The sequence below is a fragment of the Pinus tabuliformis genome, chromosome 2_2 (genome assembly GCF_031772625.1).
Source record: "Pinus tabuliformis cultivar Carrire ecotype Pingquan chromosome 2_2, CPIR1, whole genome shotgun sequence".
Classification (NCBI taxonomy): domain Eukaryota; kingdom Viridiplantae; phylum Streptophyta; class Pinopsida; order Pinales; family Pinaceae; genus Pinus; species Pinus tabuliformis.
Genome location: NC_142300.1, coordinates 248776157 through 248799757, shown reverse-complemented (window position 1 = coordinate 248799757; position 23601 = coordinate 248776157). Strand labels below are relative to the sequence as shown.

Genomic DNA, 23601 nt, shown 5'->3' with positions numbered 1-23601 from the left:
AAGAATGTGGTAGTCAAGAAATCAGTGGATGTGGTAAATTCATAGGAAAAGGATTACAATAAATATATTTGTTGATTTGGGGTAGCATCGGTTGTGCTCTAGCCATGAAAATTGGTGGAGAGGCTAAAGCACATGAGATCTCCAAGATCCAGAAATGGTTTGGACAGATTGTCTCCGGTTTGGGAGATATTAAAATAATTAATATTTTTTGGAGTTCCTAAGTCTAAACTTAGGAAAAATAAAATATTAATGGGTATTAATATAAAACTGGGTTAGAAGGTTCCAAAAGTCATGGATCAAGCCAAATCTAATCTTAGCCGTTGATTAGAGATGTAATATCGGTCGTTGATGGACTAATGAGAAAAGTATAAGACGAGGCTTGAGGGTTAGTTGGAGAATACACCATAGTGATCAGTCATTCATTTTGCTAGAGCGGGTTTGCTAAGCAAAGTTGAATCAATGATCAGCAACGAGGGGCAGTAAGTACAAGACAGAGACGCAAGGACAATACTAGGAGACCAGCGCAGAAGCAGAGAGAGCGAGAGCAACAACCAATCCAGGCTACGCAGAGCCCAGAGGGGCTGCGTCATCCACGCAAAGGGCAGAGGGAGTGATGCAGAGGGTCCCAGACGCTGCACAGTGCCTCAGAGGGCTGATGCAGTGGCCAGAAGGGCTAGCGCTGAGCTTCAGTGGTGCTAGAGAGGGTTTTGTGGGACACGTTTTTTGAATACCTATTTCTGAATATAGAGGTATTGTTGTCGTGTATTTTTCTCTGTCAGGTGAGCTGGTTAGGCACCCAGTTGTACTCAGAAAGATTGCATAATAATATAACCTTCAGAATAGCTGCAATGGTTTTCCCGCATTGGGTTTTTCCGGGGACATTTGTCCAAAAATAACGGTGTCACTTGTGTGCTTGTTTTCTTTCAGTGGTTGATCCATAGATGTTGTGACTGTATTGTGTTTATTTCGGTATTTAAATGTATTAAATAACTTGTTTGATTTTAGACAAGTAGAAGAAATAAACCAGCAGAATACAGATTAATTTTCTAACGGATAGACTTAGAAAATTCAACATGGTATCAAAGCGTGGTTGTAGATCACAAGAAAACTGAAGGCATCAGCCGAGCAGAGCATTGCAGTAGATTTAGTTGTCCTGAGTGACAAAGCTGATCCTTGTAGAAGGCGACAAAGGAAGGAGTGACAAAGAGGGACTGTGTCATCAGTTTGGGCTAGAGAAAGGCCAGCGCAGAGGCTGAGGGAGGCAGAATCAGGCTCATGTAGAGCCACGTAGAGGCCGGGAGCACTGACGCAGTTGGCTAAGGGAGCTGATTTGCCGGTGCCGGGATTGTGCAGAGCCAAGTGGCTCAATCCTTCAATTGTTGGGGCATAGGAAGCTGTGGGTAGTTTGCAGAGCGAAGCTGGTGGGGTACTGTGGTCAGAACAATACCTAACAGGGCAAAACCAAGGTGGAGGGAGTTGTTGTCGTGGCGGATTTCTAGCCAAGGAATCTGAATCAGTGTTGCAGTTGCACAGACGATCGGAGTGGGGCAACTTGACATTGGCAAAAGGATTTCCAGAAGGGAAATCAAGACTCAGAAGCAGTCGAACAAAGGACTTCCAGGAGGGAAGTAGAGAGACTCGGAGGAGTCGACAAAAGAGCAGCGAGATGGCCGTGAATGGGCTGAGAGATCAGGATAGGTTAGATGAAGCGTCCAACTTTGTGGTCTGGAAGGCCAAGATCTTGTCCATTCTAGATAGACATCACATCAAGGGCTTCGTCTCGAGAGTGATAGCTATCCCAGTTGACCCGGAAGCTAATGAATGGTACGAGGAGGAAATGGCTAAGGCAAAGTGCATCATCCTTGATGGGGTCTTGTCATCAAGGATCATGTGGTACCACATATTGCCGAGAAGGAAATGGCAAAGGAGATGTGGGGCGCTTTGAAGACATTGTACCAACATACTTCCGTGAAGAGGAAGATGCTCCTAAAGAATCAGCTAAGGGCATACCAGATGCAGAAGGGAGAGTAGATAGATGTCTTCCTCGGTCAGCTGAAGGAGATCCGTGACCAGCTAACTTTCATAGGGGCCACACCGGATAAGGAATTGATGGCGAAGACCGCACTTAACGCAGTCTCTGAGGATTTGGAGGTATTTTTCCATAGCATACTAGGCAAGATGAGTCTTCTGAATTGGGAAGAATTGTGGGTGGCTCTACGTCAAGAAGAGATTAGACGGCTGACCAAGGTGGGGAGTAGCGGCAAAGAGGTCAGGACCAAGAAGGAGGAAGAAGAGGATGCGGCTTTGGCATCTGCGGGTAAGCAGGAGAAGAGGAAGAAGAAGGATCTCTCCAAGGTCAAGTGCTTCCATTGTGGGGAACTGGGTCATTTTGTGAACCAGTGTCCTAGGTAAGGGAGAGGCTTCTCACTCGAAGGCGCTGCCAACGAAGTCGGAGAAAGAAGTCGAGGAGGATGACGATTGTGCCATGAGTGCTCATGTGCCACTTGGGAAGAAGTGGGGAGACATCGAGCTGTAGTCAGGACGACTACAGGCAATGAGGGGCAGGATCCTTGACGTACCCAACCTCTTGGACTATACCTTGCTACAGGAGCCCCGAAGAGTAGTAGCAATACCGGAGCATGTCGGTAGAGACGGATGATCCAGGTGGCTCCAGAGACACACACAGGACAAAGAGGACTCAGGAAAGCTCAAAAATCAAAGTGTTTGGATTATGCTCGAACTAGGACCAGAGCGTAGGTCTCGTTGTCCTGATCGTGGTAGTGCGAACGGTTTGTCAATCCGAGTCCGGATGAAGGAGATAGAGGCAGTCAAAGTTGGGTTGACTTTTTGATGATTGGGGAGGATTAATGAAGGCGCAATTTGGACTTTTTCTGGCGGACGGAATCTAGCCAACTTCGGCCAAATTCCAGGCAAAATTGTGGCCTCATTAAAAAGACTCCTTCCGTCCAAACCCGAGTTTCGAAAAAAATGCAATTTGTTTTATACAACCAAAAAAATATTAAAAAAAAGGCAGTGGGCCACCAACCCTGCCACCCCCAACTCATAATCGCATAAAAAAAACATGTGGTGGAGGGGTGGGCCACGACCCCCGACCCCTCCCACGAAACTGTGTAAACCAACCAGGGTGGGCGGCCATGACCCCGCCACCCCACACCACGGAACTCCCACAAAAACCACCATTAAACGGGGCCCATAAAATAACACATCCAATGACAATTAATTCAATGTGGGTGGTGGGCCGGCCCTTGGGGCACGGACCCAACCACTCCCAAAATAGAAACGCAACAGCATGACAGCAGGGTACGGTGAATTTTTGTAAATAAATTCTGTTATGCAAAAAGGAGGGGGCGGGGTTTGACCGACCGACCTCCTCCCTATTAAGAAGGATCCTTAACCAACTCAGCCAACCACCACTTGGGAAAATCCGCCGGCCAAGTCTTATTTAAAATGCAGTTTTCAGTGCATTCAGGCAGAGGAAGCAATGCACGGAGTTTGAGGCAGGATTTTGCAGGAGGGCCGAATTTTCACTTTGTCAGATTTTGACAAATTTTATATGGTTTCAGCACTTCTCGACGCCACAAACGCAATGGCGTTGTTCGTGTCTCCATCAGAGTTCTGCATTTTTCGGCCATTTTCAGTATGAGGGTGGAACCATGACTGCTACAAAAACACGGAGCGAAACCATGATCCTTGAAATTTTTCCAAGGAGGTAACTTTTCTCCATGTTGGAATATAGTCAAGCTTATAGTCGTTTTTCATGGTTTTCTACAGGGATTGCAATGGCGAAGGCAGATTCACCTTTTGAATTGTAGATTTCTAGTCCACCCATGGAGTAGAATCTTTGAGGAATCTAAGGGGAATCTAAAAGATTCCTTGAGCCCCAGATTCTCAATTTCTCAGAATTCAGAAATTGGACAGTTGATTTTGCACTATTTGACGCCGCAAATTTGATGGTGCATTCAGATTTCTCATTCTCTCGTTCTATTCTTCAGCCAATTTCTAGTTGGAATGCAGGTGCCAGCATTCATGTGCGAGCAGCCATCTCCATGCAATTGATGCCGTGAGATCGATGGCACGAACAGCTTCAACAGTTTCACATCCGCTTCTTCAGATGGCCCTTGGTGGTGAGGTATATGTAGTGTGTTCATGTACTTCTTTTGATATGCATTTTACTGCACAAATCCCTGTTGATGCTTGATGTGGGATCTTGCTTATTACTCGTTTTCATGATTCCTGCTTGATGTGACGCGGAATCGTCTATGTGATGTACTTGTTGTCATTATTCGTCCTGTTATGTTTTGAGATCACTTTGTTGTATGTTGATAGGATACTCATGTTGTCGTCATGCATGTTTGCATTGAGATCCCTTTTATGCCATGTTGGCGGGATGATCATCATGCATGAGTTTTGTGTCATACTGATAGGAGTCTTTTGACTGAGAGTTCCTGTAGTGGAACATCTCTTGGAGCCACCCCTGCGTGAGGGCATTTTATTTGTATGATAGCGACATCACCTCCATGTACATCATCACTATTGACAACACTTAATGCAGCGGCCTACACCATCTTGACATCGGGGCCAGGAGACGTAGTCCCTCCTGGATGAACTTCGTTATCAACGACTTGTGTTCTCATGTGCTGATGATTGTCATGTTCCTCTTCTTTATAGCATGTAGATATATTCACTTATGTTCTTTTAAAAATGCAATTTAACACATCACGAAAGTAAAAGGTCTTGAAAGGGTCCTTTGTCACACTTGGACCTAGATCAACGGATGCAGATGAAGCGCCAGAGACTGCTACAGTGTAGGAGTCCCCAGACAACACGAAGCTAGCAGGCCGCAATAGTGCAAGAGGCATGGGAGTGTTGCACCAGTGTAGGATGGCACAGAGAGGTGTGAAATGGTGCGAAATGCAGGGAGTTGTTGCAGCAGCATAGAGGTCAGTAGAGGGAGCAATTGTTGGCGGCAGAGGGAGCTTCAGCGTCAGGAGTGTTTATAACTTGACAGGGATGTCAGAAGTTGGGTGGATCAGTTACTTACTTCTCAGTAATTGAGTTGCAATATAGTAGCAGTATGCAGTAACACGGTGCAGCGTGATGAGAGGGGATGTAGTGCAGATGTAGTGCTGGGAAGATGGACCAGCAATAACACGGATGAAGAGGGAGCTGTCGTAAGGATGCAGCAGTGGGCAACAGTACAAGATGCAATAGTGCAGAGGATGTTGGGCGAGGAGGCCTAGCATTAGCACAGGGACCGGTGCCGGATGATCAGGGTAATACTCAGTGTGGAGTATTACTAGAGCACAGTCCTCGCTAAGAGGGAGTGTTGATTTGGGGTAGCATCGGATGTGCTCTAGCCATGAAAATTGGTGAAGAGGCTAAAGCACATGAGATCTCCAAGACCCAGAAATGGTTTGGACAAATTGTACCCGGTTTGGGAAATATTAAAATAATTAATATTATTTTGAGTTCCTAAGTCTAAACTTAGGAAAAATACAATATTAATGGGTATTAATATAAAACTGGGTTAGAAGGTTCCAAAAGTCATGGATCAAGCCAAATCTAATCTTAGCCATGGATGAGAGGTGTAATCTTAGTCGTTGATGGACCAATGAGAAAAGTATAAGAAGAGGCTTGAGGGTCAGTTGGAGAATACACCAAAGTGATCATTCATTCATTTTGCTAGAGTGGGGTTGCTAAGCAAAGTTAAATCAGTGATCAACAACGAGGGGCAGTGAGTACGAGATAGAGGCAAGGACAATACTGGGAGATTAGCGCAGAAGCAGAGAGAGTGAGAGCAATAGCCAGTCCAGGCTACGTAGAGCCCAACAGAGGCACCACAGAGCCCATAGGGACTGTGACATCCACACAGGGCAGAGGGAGTGACGCAGAGGGTCCCAGAGGTTGCGCAGTGCCTCAGAGGGCTGACGCAGACAGTCTTGGGGTTGATGCAAGTCAACAGGAGGCTGACGCAGTGGCCAGAAGGGCTAGCGTTGAGTTTTAGTTGTGCTGGAGAGGGTTTCATGGGACAGGTTTTCTAAATATTTGTTTCTGAATATAGAGTTATTGCTGTCGTGTATTTTTCTCTGTCGGGTGAGCCGGTTAGGCACCCAGTTGTACTCAGAAAGACTGCATAATAATATAACCCTCAAAATAGTTGCATCGGTTTTCCCGCAATGGGTTTTTTCGAGGACATTTGTCCAAAAATAACGGTGTCACTTGTGTGCTTGTTTTCTTTCAATTGTTGATCTGTAGATGTTGTGACTGTATTGTGTTTATTTCAGTATTTAAATGTATTAAATAACTTGTTCGATTTTAGGCAAGTAGAAGAAATAAACTACCAGAATACAGATTAATTTTCTAACGGATAGACTTAGAAAATTCAACAATATCCATGCCAAACTTTGACATGAAAGGTACGGGTATTTGAATTTTTGACATCTTTCTCTTCTAAGTTAGAGATGGCTAATGGCTGGCCTGGTATTCAAAAGACACAAAGGAGATGCACATCATGTTTGGCAGGAGAACAACACAAGGAAGGTGTTGACATATGTGCAAGCAAAGTTATTGGAGCTTGTCCATGTGGAGATTTGTAGATCGACGATAACACCATCATTGTCAAAGTGCATGGCATCATTTGCTTCTTAAAGCAATGGGGTGCCCGCCTTGGGACAAGACTGCCCAGATCCCTACACCTGATGCATCGCACTCCAATGTGAAAGACTAAGAAAAATATGGGAGTGTTAAGACCGGACAACAACTCATCACCTCCTTGAGGCAATCAAATGTTGCCTGAGCTCCCTCCATCCACAAAAAGGCCCCTTTATTAGTCAGATCAGTAAGGGGTGCTGCCAACTGTGAAAAGCCCTTCATGAACTTCCGATAATAAGTACAGATGCCCAAAAATCCTCTCAAAGTTGTCACATCTCGAGGCTTTGGTCAATCTCGAATGGCCCAAGTCTTCTCCTCATGCACCTTGACCCCATCTACATTAATGATGTGTCCCAAGTAAAGCATCTCTGTCAACCCAAACTCGCACTTAGACATCTTAGTGTAGAACTGTTGCTTCTCCAATATACACAAGACTGTCTCTATGTGTTGCAAGTGCTCCTCCCATGTCCTGCTGTAGATCAAGATGTCATCAAAGAATAGTAAATACCAGTACAAACCTCCTCAGTTGGCCTCGAAATAGATGGTTCATGCATGATTGGAAAGTAGCCAGTGCATTGGTCAACCCAAAAGGCATGACCAAGAACTTGAAATGTCCATAATGACACCTGAAGGATGTTTTCGAAATTTCCTGCTCTCTCACCTGAATCTGATGATACCCTAACCACGGATCTATCTTAGAGAAGTACTTGGCCCCTCTAAGCTCATCCATCAACTCATCAATGCGAGGAATGGGATACCTGTTCTTTAGCGTCTTCTTGTTGAGGGCCCTGTAGTCAATACACATGCGGAGAGTCCCATCCTTCTTCTTCACCAACACAACCGAAGAAGTAAACAGACTAGAACTCAGTCTGATGTGACCCAATGCCAACAACTCCTTGATGGCTCTCTCGATCTTGTCCTTATAGGCCTTAGGATGCCAATAGAGTGTGGTGATGACCGTCTGCACACCAGGCTCCAACTCTATAGTGTGCTCAAATCCTTTGTCAGGGGGTTGCCCCGGTGGTATATCTCCAAAAACTACCAGATATATATACAATACTACATTTATGTCTGGATGTGGTGATGTGGTCTTTCCCCCAGGCTCTGAAATCCTCAGCGCTCCTACCCATGCTATGTCTCCATGCCTCGAATCGGCCTCCATCTAGTGGGCCGAAACTGTCTGAGGGGGGTATGAATACATGCCCCTAAGAACCACCAGCTTGTCATCAGGTTCAACAAACTCCATCACCAACTGTTTCCAATCGGTGGTAATCCGACCAAGGGAGTATAACCATTGGACACCCAACACCACATTGGTGTCCGATACATCCACCATGAAAAAGTGGTCTGTCATCGAATAGTCCCCCATAGTCACTATCAAAGCGGGAACATATCGAGTGCACTTCATATTCTTGTCCCTTGGTATTAGGACTGAAAAACCCTCAAACTTTGTAGTGGTGATGCCTCTCCTCTAGACCATTTGAGCATCAATAAAATTGTGGGTGGCCCCACTGTCTACCAATACTGAGACACTCTACACTTGCACCGTACCTCTAATCCTCATAGTAAAAAATTTTGGAATCTCGCACAAAGAAGCTAAGACTCCCCCTGCTAAAGCGAAGGATGCTCCTCCCTGAGGTGGTGGTGGTGGTCCTCTCCTTGTTGGCTCCTCGTTGTCTCCGCCACCAACCTCCAACTCCTCCTCATCCTCCTGATCATTGTCTGAGAAGACCTCGATGTAATGGGCCTTTCCTGCTATGCACCGATGACCAGGTGCCCAAGGCTCTCAACATGTAAAACATAGCTTCCTCTTCCTGAGGTCTCTCCTGGTCATTTTATCCAATTGACCATGCCCTTGAGCTGCTCTTTGTGATGTGGGTGCTCTAGTGTCATCGAATAGTCCCCCATAGTCACTATCAAAGCGGGAACATATCGAGTGCACTTCATATTCTTGTCCCTTGGTATTAGGACTGAAAAACCCTCAAACTTTGTAGTGGTGATGCCTCTCCTCTAGACCATTTGAGCATCAATAAAATTGTGGGTGGCCCCACTGTCTACCAATACTGAGACACTCTACACTTGCACCGTACCTCTAATCCTCATAGTAAAAAATTTTGGAATCTCGCACAAAGAAGCTAAGACTCCCCTTGCTAAAGCGAAGGATGCTCCTCCCTGAGGTGGTGGTGGTGGTCCTCTCCTTGTTGGCTCCTCGTTGTCTCCGCCACCAACCTCCAACTCCTCCTCATCCTCCTGATCATTGTCTGAGAAGACCTCGATGTAATGGGCCTTTCCTGCTATGCACCGATGACCAGGTGCCCAAGGCTCTCAGCATGTAAAACATAGCTTCCTCTTCCCGAGGTCTCTCCTGGTCATTTTATCCAATTGACCATGCCCTTGAGCTGCTCTTTGTGATGTGGGTGCTCTAGTGTCACCTCCCTTCTAAGGATAGGGAGTGCATGCTGGAAATGGAGCTCAAGTCTTGGGGATGCCCCCCCGCAAATCCTGAGTGCAAGACACTACCTCTAGAAGAGTAGATGGTCTGTGAGACTTCACCAGTCCTTGCAATGGCTCTATCAATCCCTCCACAAATGTGTATACTCTCCTCGCATCTGACAAATCAGGCACCATGACTGAGACCCTCAAAAACTCTGAGATATAATGCTTTGGATGCCCTGTCTGTCGAAGTTGGGTCAACTCTCTGAAGTGAGCCTTTGGATCCTTCCGATCAAAGCGCTCTACTATTCTCCATGTGAAATCCTCATAGGAGGTCAAGCTGGCATGCCCCAGAGTGGAAAAACCATGAAACCACCAATTGTGTGCCTCCCCGTCCAGGTGCAATGTGGCCATCTCGATGGCTTCTACTTCTGTCATCCGATTCAGCTGGAAGTATGTGTCCATCTTCTCTACCCAAGCACGTGTTGTGCACTTGGAAGTGCCATCATATGTAGGGAAATACATTTTCCCAATAGAACGATGTAGCTTATAGTTTTGTGTACCATAACCTTTTCCCTTGTCGTTCTGCTTGATCTTGCAAAAGTCTTTGAAGGTCAGAGCCTCTCTGAAGTCTACCCCCATGGACTGCCACTCTCGAAAATGCACCCCCATCAACGATGGATCCTCACCTCCACTAGTCTCTCCCTCCGCCAAAGGTATAAAGGAGGGTAAAGTAGCTCGAGTTGGTTCACTCGAGGATGGCCGTTGTGCAGTGGGTGAAAGATGATCGAACTGTTGAGAGGCCCCTGAAGTCTCTCCAACTACGAACTCCCGGTGAGTGCTTCGCTCCTGGTTCTGCATTTTGATCTCGTCCAGCATCTCCTTCTACCCCTTTGCTAAATCACTCAAAGCCTTCAAGAGGCTATCGAAGGCCATCTCTTCCCTGCTCTTGGGCTCACCCATATCTTCTGCTACTGCAGTCTTCCCACGATCCTTCGTGTTTGGAGTAATCTCCAACTCCCTTTCCCTGCTCCAGTACCTCTGCCTTTTGTAAGTAATACTCTGTCGGTCTTCATCACTCATAGAAAAGTTTCCCCACGGCTGAGCTAGGATCTAAGCTCTTATACAACTGTAATGTTCCATACTTACACAAACAATGATATAAAAAAGAAAATTCGATTCATACACAAAAATTAAACGATCAACAAAAACTCAATACATAACAGAAGTGAGAACCAACTGAGCCATTTTATTTATGGAATGGAGCAAGTACAATAGTGTGGAAAATGCACCTGGGCTTGCTTCAAAGGCAAGCTTGACAGAACCCAAGTGTCAAATAGTAATCTCAAACGCTAAAAAGCAACTGCTCCTCTAATGCTTTGCACTGTCTCTTAGTAACTGCAACTGTTGGCCAGAAAGGAGCTACAAGAAACCCCGTCTCCGATCCTCGTCTCATGCTTCTTGGCCAAAACCCACAAAAACCCAGAAAGGGTTTGGCCAGAATCAAACCTCCCAAATTCGACCTCCTCTATGGCCTACGCACTCCAAACAGCTCCAGCAATACAGCCTGCAAGAAATGGCCACAAAGTCCTCCTCCAAGCTCTGTAAAAGGGAGCAAACTCCACTCCAAATAACTCCTCCAACCTCCACAACAAAGCTCAACCTTAATGGCTGATACTCTACCCACCGAAATGAGCTCCCAAACACTGCCTCTGCGCTAGCCCAGGTAGTGCAAAAGTCACATTACCAAACCAGAAGCTCGATCAGCTCTCAAACTCTCCCAAATGTTGACAATCCTCTCTAGCCTCCTCTCCAAAAAATCTCACATAAAAACTCCACTGCTCAGCACTACCAACAACTCGGCCTCCTCTCCCCCGCGTCCTCCAGTAATACGCACCGTCTGGAAGGAAATGCCACTGTTGGAAATCACAACGTGATCCTCCTTCTGAAGAAATGACGAAAACCTTCCTAGGGTGGCACTCGAACTCCCCCGAAGAAAGGGTGAGCTCTTCACCTGAAGAACTCGTGCTAAACAGCCAGTGACTAGGCTAAGCAGCTCGAGCAACCAAAGGGAAATCGATATGCTCTCATGAATGAATGGGAAGAGGAGAGTTGCCCTCCTTATATAGTTTTCGTGGAGCACTTTTCCCTCCATTTCCTCCTATATCTTGGGCCCTCGCTTAACCAACACCATGCAAAAGTTATCCCCCTCATGCAAATCGAACTAGGGAGTGCGTAATTCCCTAATGAGGGTGGCCCCCATATGTAACTTAACTAAAACAAAACATCTTCTCCTAGTCTAATCTCCTAATAAAATCGAATGGGGTCCACTAACTCCAAAATTGGCCCCATAATACAAAATTTAATCATGTTCCAAAATGATTTAGGAAGGGACATGACAGTCCTCCCCTCCCAAATGTTGCTTGTCCCCAAGCAACTTTAATGTCGAATGCTCAAGAATGTGCTCTCCCTCTCAAGTGGCATGCTCATCTGGTAGATTCATCTATCGCACCAAATATTCTCTGATAATCCTACTTCTGAGCTTTCTTTCCCTGGTCTCCAAGATGTCTTCTGGCTCTAGGATCAAATGCCCCTCATCATCAAGCAGAGATTACTCCATGACTGTTGTAACCTGCTGCCCCAATACCCTCTTGAGGCATGACACATGAAATATGTTATGAATCCTGCTCCCCGGCGGTAGCTCCAACTCATAAGCCACCACTCCAACCCTCCTGCTCATGATGTACAGCCCAAAGAATCGTGGTTGCAGCTTTTCGGCCCCCTTCTGCTTGAGTGTGCACTGTCGGTACGACTACAATCGAAGGTAGATCAAGCCCCCCTCCTCAAAATGCCTCTCTACTCGATGTCGATTAGCATACATCTTATGTTGGTTCTGGGTTGCTTGTAAAATATCTTTAAGATCCTTGAGGATATCTTGGCTCTCTAGGATCCAATCCTTGGCCTTTGGGGTCCTGTTGTCTCCAAAAACAATATCAGCAAAAGATAAAGCATCATAACCATAAAAAGCACAGAAAGGAGTAATACCAATGGACATATGATGGGTGGTGTTGTAACAATACTGTCCCAGGTGCAACCATTGAATCCAAGCCCTCTGCTGCCCTGTCACATAATTCCTGAGATAGCCATCTAACCACTAGTTCACCCTCTTTGTTTGACTATCGGTCTACGGATGATAGCTGGTGCTTGGGGTGAGCTCAGTGCCAACTAGTGTGAAGAGCCCCTGCCAAAATCCTCCCATGAATCGCTTATCTCTATCATTGACTATGGTCTTAGAAAGTCCGTGCAGCTGAAAGACCTCCTTGAAGAACAACTCTGCCACCTGTGAGGCTGAATATCGTGTCGATATGGCAAAGAAGTGTGCAAACCGGGTCAGTCGGTCGACCACTACAAAAATACAATCCTTCCCTTGCATCGAGGGAAGTCCAGTAATGAAGTCCATCGAGATGCTCTCCCATTTCCCCTCAGGGATGGGAAGACTCTGCAACAATCCTGCTGGATGGGTCAGCTCCCCCTTATTCCTCTGGCAAGCTTCGCACTCCTGCACATGCCTCAACACATCTCCCTTGAGGCCCTTCCAAGTGAAGCACTTTCTCACTGCCATATATGTCTTCCTAAACCCCTGGTGCCTGAATAAAGGAGAATCATGAGTTGCTCGAAGGACGTGCTCCCTCAATTGTGATCCAAAATGCACCCCTTACAATAAATGACCTCATCCATTACCATGTAGTGCTCATCTACATAGCTACCCTCCAAGATCTCGCATGCCTGACGATCCTTGGAGTACTCTACCAATAACGAAGCCTTCTAGTCATGATAAATGCTCATGAGTGAAAGGCCAGCTGGTCCACTGGATAGTGCATCCGCCACTACATTGTGCTTCCCCTGCACATACTCAATATCAAAATCGTAGGCCTGCACTTTGCTGACCCATCTCTGTTGTCTGTCATTGAGGCCCTGTTACCCCATGAAATGGCGAAGACTGTTGTGATCCGTCTTCACCCGAAATCGATTCCCCACCAAATACTGTCTAAATTTGGCCAATGCATGCATTATGGCCAACATCTCCTTGTCGTAAATGGAATACGACAACTCATGAGGTAGAAGCTTCCTACTCTCGAAAGCAATGGGGTGCCCACCTTGGGACAAGACTACCCCGATCCCTACACCTGATGCATCACACTCCAATGTGAAAGGCTGAGAAAAATATGGGAGTGCTAAGATCGGACAACAACTCATCACCTCCTTGAGGCAATCAAATATTGCTTGAGCTCCCTCCGTCCACACAAAGCCCCTTTCTTAGTCAGATCAGTAAGGGTTGCTGCCAACTATAAGAAGCCCTTCATGAACTTCCGAAAAAGAGTACAGATGCCCAAAAAACCTCTCAAAGCCATCACATCTTGGGGCTCTCGCCAATCTCAAATGGCCTAAATCTTCTCCTCATGCATCTTGACCCCATCTACACCAATGATGTGTCCCAAGTAAAGCATCTCTGTCAACCCAAACTTGCACTTAGACATCTTAGCGTAGAACTGTTGCTCCTCCAATATACGCAAGACTGTCTCTAAGTGTTGCAGGTGCTCCTCCCATGTCCTGTTGTAGATCAAGATGTCGTCAAAGAATACCAGTACAAACCTCCTCAGTTGACCTCGGAACACATGGTTCATGCATGACTGGAAAGTAGCCAGTGCATTCGTCAACCCAAAAGGCATGACCAGGAACTCGAAATGCCCATAACGACACCTGAAGGTTGTCTTTCGAATGTCCTGCTCTCTCACCCGAATCTGATGATACCCTTGTTGGAAAAACTGGGGGGGCGGGTGGGGAATCAATATTCCTTTTCAGTTGTTACTTTTTTACCAGTTAAATCAATTATATTTTGAACACAAAATAAGCAATAGGAATAAATCTAAGTTGCGGGAAACATGGGTAGAGGGTTCGTTTCCGTACGGAAACGAAACGGAAATGCGGAAACCCGTACGGTACGGCCCAGAAACGTGTTTCTGGCTGTATTGGCCCGTTTCTTGAGGAGGAAACGTGGCCAGTATGGCCAGAAATGCATTTCCGAGCCGTACGTCGAATTTCCTCTTGTAACTTGACTTTTTCTTGTATTTTTATTTTTATTTTTTCACTTCTAATTTTTTATTGGGTGACTCAAATATCCTCTAGATGCTTCTAGATGTCTCTCAAGTTATAAAAAAAAGGACTTTTTAAAGTGGGGCAGCCGAATGTTCAAGCCTATGGCCCTAGTGTTGATATGCTTTAAGTGATATTCTCTTTTATTTTTCATTTTCATCCTTTTACTTAAATTTTTAACATTACCATGAAATGACTCAGGATGTTTGAGAGTGGTTTCGCCCTCATTGGATTTCATATGGAGAAAGTAGAATTTTAGATCTCACTCAAAATCCAACGGACTTATTTGTTTTTCAGGATTTCAGGATTGGGGGGATTGCAATGTTTCCATTGGATTTTATCATGTACTAGGGTATGGAACTTGTATTTAAACAAGAGAACCAAGCCCTCTATGCAGGGTAGACTCCCAATAATCAAGAGCATGTAGGGTACTAGGGTATGAAACTTGTATTTAATCAAGAGCACTAAGGTCGTTCGACTATGTAGGAGGAGACTCCCAATCAAGCACGAGACAAGAAATTAGAAATTTCTCGTGGCTGATTTTGGATATTTATATTTTCGTTATGTGATCATTCATGAGTAAATGTGATGTAAATTTAGAGACTTATAGTTTATGCATTGACAATTGACAATTTTATCACAATGTAATAAATTAGAATGTATCATATATGCTTTATGATTGCACATATTTCTTAAATGTCCTAATATATATATATATATATATATATATATATATATATTCGCGTTTCCCCGTTTCCAAAATTTGGGGGGGGGTCACGTTTTGTGCCCGTGCCCGTTTCGAAAACTCGTACCCGTTTCCCCATTTCGTGCAACTTAGGAATAAATGCTTTTATTAATATAATCTTTATAATGAATTAAGTACAATATATAGGGCTACAACCCTTGATGAAGACATTGAGCTTCAATTTCCCAGGCTCCAACCTGTTGCCAAGCACCAACTTGGTCTTTCGTGAGGCTCCAACCTCTAGGGCACCGACCCTATCTTCTCAAGGCACCAACCTTGAGTTTAGAGGCTCTAACCCCTAGGGCACGACCCCTTCTTTGGTGCAGGCTCTGACCTGGTTTCTTGACGACACCGATCCTCTAGGGCTCCAACCTATCCTTCAAGGCACCTACCTTGTTTGTTCGAGGCTCCAACCTTCAGGGAACCAACCCTCTGGGCTCCAACCCACTACTATACTTTGTCTAGATATGTTTTATAGTAATTCACGGCTTCCAAAATCTTCTTCACTGAGTTCTTGTCAATCTACAACTTCACTGTAGTCTCCATGCTCCTTTATCAATGATAACATGTCTTCATATGGAGTCTTCACAATTCTTCATATTGCCCAACAAAGTCTGCAAAGTTTACCTCATGATGATTTCAACAATGCATCATGATCTTCAAGATCTATTGATGCTTATCAATAAGATAGTTGCACTAGGTCTCAATGTATTTTCAAAACAACCCTCTGTTTCGACCCTCTATTCTTAATGTCGCGATAATTGCTTCAGGAGTGGTGCTTCAGGAGTAATTCCTTCAGAGGAGTGATTGTTGCAGCTATAGGTTGTGTATTCAATTAAAACGACCTTGTCTATGAAGTCTTTTTAACAAATCACGTGATGCGCTTCTACGAATTCACTCTAGGTCTGATCCTTTCAATGAATAACCCAGTCAATAGAATGCTCGACCTTTTTCTTCCTTCTTCTGCTAGACCTTCGGCTTCCTTCTACACTCGTTCATCCTTCAGCTTCCTCTTTCGCTCGCTCAAACTTTCGCTTTTCTTTCTTTTGTTCCTTCACGTTCACGAGTTGTGAATTGTCCTTCTGCTCTGTAATGGATCTCTGATATTCAATTCCATACTTGAGGTGAAGCGTTTAACTTTATATATATATGAATCTCATCAATACCCAAAAGACATGATCATTGGAGGAGAGGCCGACTTGTGTATGCAATCGTACATTACAATTATATCATAAACTTGTTTATTTACAAAAATCCATATTATAATAGATGTTTGGTGGTCCCACATGCCACTTCACTGCTTAAATCGCAATTGCAACTTCATAAAACTCCCGCAATCGCAACTTAGGAGGTCTTCCAATAACATTGCCAATCCCTTACTACCGACAAAGCGGATGCGATATGATATTGAACAGTTGTTAATAAATCCGTCGAGCCCACAACTCTATCGCAATCGGCAGTTTTGAATGTAGCATCCTTTTATGGCTTCTGATATGCGACGAATGCGATATTTCCTTTGGAGTGTATTATAATGGTGCAGCGGGTCCGCAATATTATATCGCAATCGGCGGTTTTTTGTGTGACATATCTTTAAGACTTTGCGATACATAACTTCCGATGTGGCGGACGCAATGTTTCATTAAGGTGTACTATAATGGTCTAGCGGGTCCTCAATACTCATGTCGCAATTGGGGAATTCGAGTGGTAACGCATAATAAAGTCGTTGATATATTAATTGTTGATTTGGGGTAGCATCGGATGTGCTCTAGCCACGAAATTTGGTGGAGAGACTAAGGCACATGAGATCTCCAATACCCAGAAAGGGTTTGGGCAGATTCTAAACAGTTTGGGAGATATTAAAATAATTAATATTTTTAATGGAGTCCCTAAGTCTAAACATAGGGAAAATAAAATATTAACGTGAATTAATATAAGACTGTGTTAGAATGGTCCAAAAGTCATGGATCAAGCCAGATCTAATCTTAGCCGCTCATTAGGGACTTAATCTCGACCGTTGATTTGTCAACGAGAAAAGCATAAGAGGAGGCTTGATGGTCACTTGGAGAACACACCGAGTTGATCAAGATTTCGACTTTCTGGGGCAAGGTTTGCAGAGGAAGTCGAGAGAGTGATCAGAGCTGCAGTTGAGGGTCAGTGAATACAAAAGAAGAGAGGCACAGATAGTGCCGGAGGATCAGCACAATAGCCGAGAAAGATGACGCAAAGGGCAGAATCCGAAACTGCCAGGAACAGCCGGGAAAGCTGACACAGAGGGCAGATGTCGAAACTATCGGGAATAGCCGAAACAGTTGAAAAAGCTGACGCAGAAGCCGGAACTACCGGGAATAGCCGGGAAAGCTGACGCAAAGGGCAGAAGTCGGAACTGCTGGAATTGCCGGAACAGCCAAGAAAGCTAACACAGAGGGCAGAAGCCGGAACTGTCGGGAACAGTCGGGACTACCGGAATAGCCAGGAAAGCTAACGCAGAGGGCAGAAGACAGAACTACCGGGAAAGCTGAGGCAGAGGGCAAAAGATGCTGACGCAGTCCCTAGAGGTTGATGCTGGGGTTTTTCGTGGGGCAGATTGGAGCTGAGGAGTTGCCGGAGTGTTTATCCGGGGTTTCAGCCAGAGCATCTATCTTCGAAGGAGAGGTAATACTGCCGAGATTATTCTCAGTTGCATGAGCCGGTTTTGGCACCTAAATTGTATTCAGAAACTATATAATAATAAGACCCTCAGATAGCTGCACTGGTTTTCCCGCATTGGGTTTTTCCGAAGATAGTGGTCCAAAAACAATGATGTCACTTGTGTGCTTGTTTTGTTTCCTTAAGTTGATGATCTGTAATGTGTTGAGCATGTACTTGTATTTATTTCCAGTATTACATGGTAAATAACTTGTTAATTAACAGAACAAGTAGGTAGGAATAAGTCATAAAGTACATGAAGGGTTTCTAATGGGTTAGACTTAGAAATTCCAACATTAACTTTGATGCGCTGTGGACTTTTGTTAAAAAGGTTTTATTACATGTGTTGTGAACTTTAAAAAGTTTCCATGGTTTAATACTCAGATGTTCCTTAACTCCTCCGATATGTTGACTCCTCCGATATGTTAACTCCTCCGATTATGTTAACTTCTCCGATATGTTAACTCCTCCGATATTACTCCGATATTTCATGCGATATCTTCGATATGGCTCTTACTCTTGGTACTTGCGATATTTCAATAAAAACAGATTGTAATAGACTCTTACTCTTGGCTTGGCTTTCCTGTGGCTTCTCTGTGATTTCCGATGGCTACTCTTTGATGGCTCTTGTTCTTGTCTTCCAATGGCTTCCTTGATGGCTTTCCTCCTTGGCTTCTTGCTCTTGTTACTTCACGGATCTGCTTCTCCTTGGCTTTCCTCCTTGGGTCTATTGCTTCTATTCTGTATATATATATATATATATATATATATATATATATCATTCCATATGTTGTATTCAGTCCTTGGGTCCATCATGGGCAACATTATGATCACAAGAATTTGCCATCACAAACGCTACCATATTGACATCAATGACAACCTTGATTAACAATCTCCCCCTTTGTCATTGATGGTAATATTCTTTCCCTTTCAACATTCTCTCCCCTGTTGACATCGATGGCAAACGGGGTGCTCGAGCACTCCCCTTGTCAAGCTGCTACTCTTCTTCATGAATAGTAGATCTTCATGGGTATGTTACTCCCCCTGTCATAGTGCTCTTCTTTTTACTCAAGATACAAGGATTGCTGCCTTATCATTAGCTAGCACATTATCCCTTCTTCATGTCTCAAAAAAACTACTTTATCATGGCTTCAACAATGCTTAAAGATGCTCCTCTTCAATGCTTCCAAACAAATTCCAAATAGCCACACACCAAATGTTCAAGTCCAAGTTTTTATGCTTCAATCCATATTCTATTGTCTCCACAATGAGAATTAAGAGGTCTTCATAGTCCGAATCAAGAGAAAATGTCACTGAAATTGTCTTTCTTGCTATCTCTCTTCAGATCTGAGTTCCTCTGTATCTCTGTGTTTCTCCTTAAGTCACTGCCATCCAACATTTCAACATCATTGCATTTGGATGAAATGGTGAGAGGTTGTGCCTCACTGTTGCTATTTTTGTAAGTGACCAGTATCAACCTAAGCTATATTCGATTGCACAACATTCTCCTTTCTACAGTGCTTTTGATGAGCCTTCTTTTTGTATTCTTGCAAGTTATCTCCACTAGCAGATTTTGATATCCAATCTGTGACTGTCTTTTAAATTCTTTCTACTAATTGACAATTGCTCTTGCTTCAAGCTCCATTCCCAAATGTATCTGTTTGTTTGAAGGTTGCCTCTATTTGTGTCCATAATTTACATGTTCTTACATCATATCCCTGAGTCGAGACATTCAACTTGTAATAATAGCAACATAGTTCTTTGCCCCATTTCTTTAGCATTAGATGGCCTTCTCTGCTGCTCCAATTTCTACTTAGTAATCAAGTAGAAAAATATCTTCAACAACAGTCCATTGGATAGATAAGAGATCATGTTCTTCAATGGAGTGTTCCTGAGAAATGATCTATCAAAGAATGATTGTTAATATAGCTCATCAAGGATTTCATAAGGACCCTTTCATGGATAGCTTCTGCAATAATGATCAAGAATCACAAGCTCCCCCTAACTGTATGCATGGTCTCCTTTTGGCAGAATCCCATCATCAAACACTCGAAATATCAAGGATATCTTCATCAAGTCAACAACATGTGTTGTTGGCTGGAGAGTTCAGGAGATTTTCGGATTGTATTTGCTTTCTTCTCCATACTTGTGTGACTTTCTTCTCTGGCATGGTTCTAGCTTGTGTAGGAGCCCAAGTCAAGTTACAATCACGTGCCATATGACCAATGTTATGACACTTGAAGCATTCTATGTTGTTCATGAATAAGAATTCATGATTTCTTCCTACAAAATTGTTTTCCGAAGATTGTCGGGGACCATAATATCTATCTTTGTGATATGCCCTACAATCGTTTTCCATGTGTCCAAAGTTTGTACAAGCATAACAATAACCAAGAAATAAACTTTGGTACCTAGGAGATGGAGATTTCCTTGATATACTTCTGAAGTCTTTCTGCCTTGAGATTCTTTGATGATATTCATTGTCTTTCGTATTCTTGATGCCATCTGCAAGTCTTCTTGGAGTAAGATTTCTTCCAAAGTTGTCTTGATTCTTCTCCTTGCCTTTGTTGGAACTGGGAGCATCAACATTTCTTTCTGGCTTCCTCAAATTCTTGTTGTTTGAAGCATTACCATTCTCGCTTGAGGATTCACCTGTATAGCCAAGACCTGATTTATCAAATGGAGATCTTTGATGGCTGAGCATGTCATCCAAGGCTTGAGAGCTCTTTAGGATTTTGTCCATTCCTTCAACCTTTTTCCTGAAGGACAAATGTCTTCTTCCAATCTTTCGCAATCATTATTCTTCTTAGCAAGTTGTTTCTCAATCTCTTCCTTGATACAAGTTGCTTCATTTGCTTCTATTTTAAGGGAGATGATATCTGACTTCATTTTGAAGATTTCTTAATTTTCTCTTGTTAGACTGCTCTCCATTTCTTCCTTGATCCTTGTAGCTTTACATGTTTCGGCCTTGAAAAGGTTGATCCCAGATTTTAGTTTGAAGATTTCTTCATCCTTTGCTTTTAGTTGACATATCATGGTGTTTTTTTCCTTTCTGCTTCTTCAACCTGTCCTTCTATGATTGCCAATGCTTCCATCGTCTTCTCAGCTCCTTGTCCTAGTTTTCTTGCTTCTTCTAGTTGAGATTTAAGAGAGGAGACCTCTTCCTTGTATTGACAAATCTTCGTTTCAAGTTTGTTCAAGTTTTTGTGCCTTTGTTCAAGGTGGATTGACAAGTTATCTTCCTGTTTCTTTGCCTTATCTAATTGATTTGTCATGGATATGACTTCTTCATGATGCTTTCTTTTGTTTTGATGAAATTCCTCCTTAAGCTTGGCAAGCTTTTCATCCCTTTCTTGTACTTGAATCTTGACAAGGTCAACTTCCTTCCTTGTTTGGTCTTGGTCACCAGCTAGTGCTTTCTTCTTAAGTTCCTCGTTTTCCTTTTTCAAACTGATAATCTCTTCCATGGTAGCCATAAGTTTAGTGAAGCATTCTATGTTGTTCAAGAATAAGAATTCATGATTTCTTCCTACAAAATTGCTTCTCGAAGATTGTTGGGGACCATAATATCTATCTTTGTGATATGCCCTACAATCTTTTTCCATGTGTCCAAAGTTTGTACAAGCATAACAATAACCAAGAAATAAACTTTGGTACCTAGGAGATGGAGATTTCCTTGATGTACTTCTGAAGTCTTTCTGCCTTGAGATTCTTTGATGATATTCATTGTCTTTTGTATTCTTGACACCATCTGCAAGTCTTCTTGGAGTAAGATTTCTTCCATAGTTGTCTTGACTCTTCTCCTTGCCTTTGCTGGAACTGGGAGCATCAACATTTCTTTCTGGCTTCCTCACATTCTTGTTGTTTGAAGCATTATCATTCTTGCTTGAGGATTCACCTATATAGCCAAGACCTGATTTATCAAATGGAGATCTTTGATGGCTGAGCATGTCATCCAAGGCTTGAGAGCTCTTCAAGATTTTGTCCATTCTTCAACCTTTTTCCTGAGGGAGACAATCTCTTCATCCAATCATTCGCAATCATTATTCTTCTTAGCAAGTTGTTTCTCAATCTCTTCCTTGATACAAGTTGCTTCATTTGTTTCTATTTTAAGGGAGATGTTATCTGACTTCATTTTGAAGATTTCTTCATTTTCTTTTGCTAGACTGCTCTCCATTTCTTCCTTGATCCTTGTAGCTTTACATGTTTCAGCCTTGAAAAGGTTGATGCCAGATTTTAGTTTGAAGATTTCTTCATTTTTTTCTTTTAGTTGACATATCATGGTGTTTCTTTCCTTTTTTGCTTCATCACCCTGTCCTTCTATGATTGCCAATGCTTCCATCGTCTTCTTAGCTCCTTGTCCTAGTTTTCTTGCTTCTTCTAGCTGAGATTTAAGAGAGGAGACCTCTTCCTTATATTGACAAATCTTTGCTTCAAGTTTGTTCAAGCTTTTGTGCCTTTGTTCAAGGTGGCTTGACAAGTTATCTTCCTGTTTCTTTGCCTTATCCAATTGATTTGTCATGGATATGACTTCTTCATGGTGCTTTCTTTTGTTTTGATGAAATTCCTCCTTAAGGTTGGCAAGCTCTTCATCCCTTTCTTGTACTTGAAGCTTGACAAGGTCAACTTCTTCCTTGTTTGGTCTTGGTCACTAGCGAGTGCTTTCTTCTTAAGTTCCTCGTTTTCCTTTTCCAAACTGATAATCTCTTCCATGGCAGCCATAAGTTTAGTGAGGAGATATTCTTCAAAATATTTTTCATTCTCTTCATCTTCTAGGTCTTCTTTAGCCGTGATGTCATCATTCTTATTTTCAGCTTCCATGATGGGTCCTAGATTTCCTTCTTGCTTTCCATCATCTTCTTGACTAGTGGTCATGGTCAATGCTCCATTTGAGTGAAGGTCATGAAGTTTGTCCCATATACCCTTTGTTGAAGAACACTTTTCTAAATTGTCCTTTATAGACTCTGGTAGCCCATTCAAGATGGCCTTCCTCTCTTTTGCATTGTACTCCTTGGATTCTTCATCCATCATGTTATTAGCAATCACTAATTTCCAGACTTCAATGCCTTGAGTCTTTAAGAAATTCCTCATTCTTGCTTCCCATATATCAAAGTTTCCATTGAACAATGGAGCCTTCACAAATTGATTGATTTCAACTTCGGTGATTGAGGGAGACACATCTTTAGGAGGATTAGAGAATTTCTTCCTTGGCTTCACCATTTGTGTTCTAATTGATCAACCTTCAAGCTGTTAGGCTTTCTCTGAAGGTACTGGCTCTGATACCAATTGTTGGAAATATCGAGGAAGGGGGGGGAATCAGTATTCCTTTTCAATTGTTATTTTTACCAGTGAAATCAATTATATTTAGAACACAAAATAAGCAATAGGAATAAATGCTTTTTGTTAATATAATCTCTATAATGAATCAAGTACACTATTTAGGGCTCCAACCTTTGATGAAGACACCGATCTTCAATTCCCCAGGCTCCAACTTGTTGCCAAGCACCAACTTGGTCTTTTGTGAGGCTCCAACCTCTAGGGCACCGACCCTATCTTCTCAAGGCACCCACCTTGAGTTTAGAGGCTCCAACCCTTAGGGAACCAACCCTTCTTTGGTACAGGCTCCGACCTAGTTTCTTGAGGACATCAATCCTCTAGGGCTCCAACCCTATCCTTCAAGGCACCTACCTTGTTTGTTCGAGGCTCCAACCTTCAGGAAACCAACCCTCTGAGCTCCAACCCACTACTAGACTTTGTCTAGATATGTTTTATAGTAATTCACGACTCCAAATATCTTCTTCACTGAGTTCTTGTCAATCTACAGCTTCACTGTAGTATCCATGCTACTTGATCAATGACAACCCGTCTTCATATGAAGGAGTCTTCACAATTCTTCATATTGCCCAACAAAG

At 43.4% G+C, this 23601-nt stretch overlaps 1 protein-coding gene across 1 annotated transcript in view; it reads right to left on the bottom strand.

The window, feature by feature from the left end:
• The window catches only part of LOC149192223 (histone acetyltransferase GCN5-like), a 413833-nt gene that overhangs the window by 1665 nt on the left and 388567 nt on the right, over positions 1 to 23601 (bottom strand). The window lies entirely within an intron of this gene.